The sequence below is a fragment of the Stenella coeruleoalba genome (genome assembly GCF_951394435.1).
Source record: "Stenella coeruleoalba genome assembly, chromosome: 9".
NCBI lineage: Eukaryota > Metazoa > Chordata > Mammalia > Artiodactyla > Delphinidae > Stenella > Stenella coeruleoalba.
The window spans coordinates 87,577,652-87,580,392 of record NC_137155.1 but is presented as its reverse complement, the minus strand read 5'-3'; the positions used below and the strand labels follow the sequence as shown (position 1 = coordinate 87,580,392).

The following is a 2,741-nucleotide window of genomic DNA, read 5'->3' as shown; positions in this document are numbered from 1 at the left end:
GAGGGTAAATCTCATTTTATGTGTGTGTGTGTGTGTGTGTGTGTGTGTGTGTGTGTGTGTTTACCACAATTGAAAAAAAAAAAGAAGAGGCTAAGTGATTTACTCAAAATTGAAAAGCTAATCAATGTGGTCTCATTTTGGGTTTTTTCCCATTATTATAGTGTAACTCATGAAACTTTGTGGTCAAATGTATTCTTTACTCATTCAATATATATATATATTTTTGGCCACACTGCATGGCATCTGGGATCTTAGTTCCCTGACCAAAGATCAAATCTGCACCCCCTGCAGCGGAAGCATGGTGCCCTAACCACTGGACTGCCAGGGAATTCCCCATTAAAGAAATATTTATTGCATGTCCACTATGTGCCAAACATTGTTTTAGGTGCTGGAGATATGACCATGAACAAAACAGACATAAATGCTGATCCTTGTTGAATTTTAATTCTAGTGCTGGGAAGATTAAAAAAAAAAAAGACCAACGTGTTTATAGTATATTAGAAGGTGATAAACTAAACCCGCATCCCAGCTAGCCAAGTGACCCCTCCACACCTTGCGCTAAGGTTTCAACAGACCTCACCGAAATGCCATGTCAAATGCAACATGCCATGGAAACCATGATGTTCACGTTTCACAAATTTGCTGGGGATAAAGTCTACTTTACAAAGGAGGACCTGAGGATACTCATGGAAAAGGAGTTCCCTGGATTTTTGGAAAATCAAAATATTGAAGGATCTGGACCCGTAGTAAGATGGTTAAGTGGGCTTCCAGAGCTCCTTTTTGCTAAATTCTGGGCTCACTATTGCGTGCGATGACTATTTTGTGGTACACATGAAGCAGAAGGGAAAGAAGAAGGCAGCGTGGAGCCATTACTCCCACCATGATTAGAGTTCTCCCACTGGGGCTCTTAAGGAATCAGTCCCATAGCTTCCCCTGTATAAGGATTTCATGAGCAGATAGGGCCCCTTAGAAAATGTACAAATAAAATCCAACTCCCATTTGACAAGCAGAGAAAGCAGAGTCAGTTAAAGCCAGATAAGCTTTTTTTAAAAAATAAATTTATTTATTTATTTATGGCTGCATTGGGTCTTCGTTGCTGTGCGCACGCTTTCTCTAGTTGTGGCGAGTGGGGGTTACTCTTTGTTGCTGTGCACGGGCTTCTCATTGCAGTGGCTTCTCTTGTTGCGGAGCACGGGCTGTAGGCGCGAAGGCTTCGGTAGTTGTGGTTCGCAGGCTCTAGAGCACAGGCTTAGCAGTTGTGGCACACGGGCTTTGTTGCTCCGCGACATGTGAGATCTTCCTGGACCAGGGATCGAACCCGTGTCCCCTGCATTGGCAGGTGGATTCTTAACCACTGCGCCACCAGGGAAGTCTCAGATAAGCTTTTTTTTTTTTTGCGGTATGTGGGCCTCTCACTGTTGTGGCCTCTCCCGTTGCGGAGCACAGGCTCCGGATGTGCAGGCTCAGCGGCCATGGCTCACAGGCCCAGCCGCTCCGCGGCATGTGGGATCTTCCCAGACCGGGGCACGAACCCGTGTCCCCTGCATCGGCAGGCGGACTCTCAACCACTGCGCCACCTGGGAAGCCCCCCAGATAAGCTTTTCATTTTTATATTGGTCACATCCTCTTGCCCTCAATAAACAACTTACTTTTTTTCGTTCCTAAAAAGATGGTGATATGATAAAGGCTAAGAAGGAAAATAAAGCAGGGGAGGGAGATAGGGAGTACAGGGGGAGGCGGTCCACTTTAAATAGGTAGCGGGCGTAGCAAATGCAAAACCCCTTGGGCAGGATTGTGTCAAGTGCAGAGCAAGGCATCCCTGTGGCTGGAGCAGAACGAGAGAGTGAGTGAGGAGGAGGATGGTGAGAGATGAGGTCAGAGGAGCAAAGGGCAGGGGGCAGGGCTTTCCTGGGACCTCTCTGGCTGCCGTATCAAGAAGAGGCAGTGAGGAAGTGATGGGGGAAGCCTGGAGGCAAGTTAAGCCCTTACAATAACACAGGTGAGAAAATATGAGAGCTGGTGGTGGACGAGGTTAGAAATCACTAGATATTGAAGACAAAGCCCACAGAATATCCTGATGGGTTGATGGTGGGAGGACACCACAGAAAGAGGGGAGTCAAAGGTGACTCCCTGGTTTTGAGCCTGGAGAGCTGGAAGGATGAAATGAAAGGATGAGGAAGACCATGGGTCAGGCAGGTTCAGTTCTTGTAAATCAAATCATTGGTCAACTCCTTTATTCACTTGCTACATAAAATGAATTTTAATTATACAAAGCATACACATTCCCCTTGTAAAAATGGAAACATTTGAGCCCACCTTGGTCTTATCTCCACCTTTATAGATTTAACTACTGTTATTTGTTTGGTATGAATGCTCCCAGATCCTTTGCTAGATGTTTACGTAGCTACAGATATTCCCTTGGAAAATACAGTTTTGTGAGTTCTGGAAGGAAAGAAGTTTACATAAATACATCACTCTGCAACTTGCTGTTTTCATTCAATAATATGAGTTGGAAATGAGTTCATACTTGTACATAGAGATCTACCTCATTTGTTTTCATGACTGCATAATATTCCTTATATTAGACAACTTTAAAGGAATGGTGATTTCAGTTGAAAGTGGAGAAAACTTTTGAAAGGTGTATTAGTCAGGGTTCTTCAGAGAATCAGAATATATTTATACAGGGGCGGAGAGAGGTGTGGGGGACAGGCAGGGGAAGCTGCCCTAATTATTGCAGAAGG

General features: G+C 44.8%; 1 pseudogene across 1 annotated transcript; it reads left to right on the top strand.

The window, feature by feature from the left end:
• Nucleotides 1–584: 584 nt before the first annotated feature.
• On the top strand, nt 585–888 carry LOC307191761 (protein S100-A10-like; annotated as a pseudogene). The gene has a single exon. The product of its transcript is annotated as a protein S100-A10-like (transcript).
• The last annotated feature ends 1,853 nt before the right edge of the window (nt 889–2,741 follow it).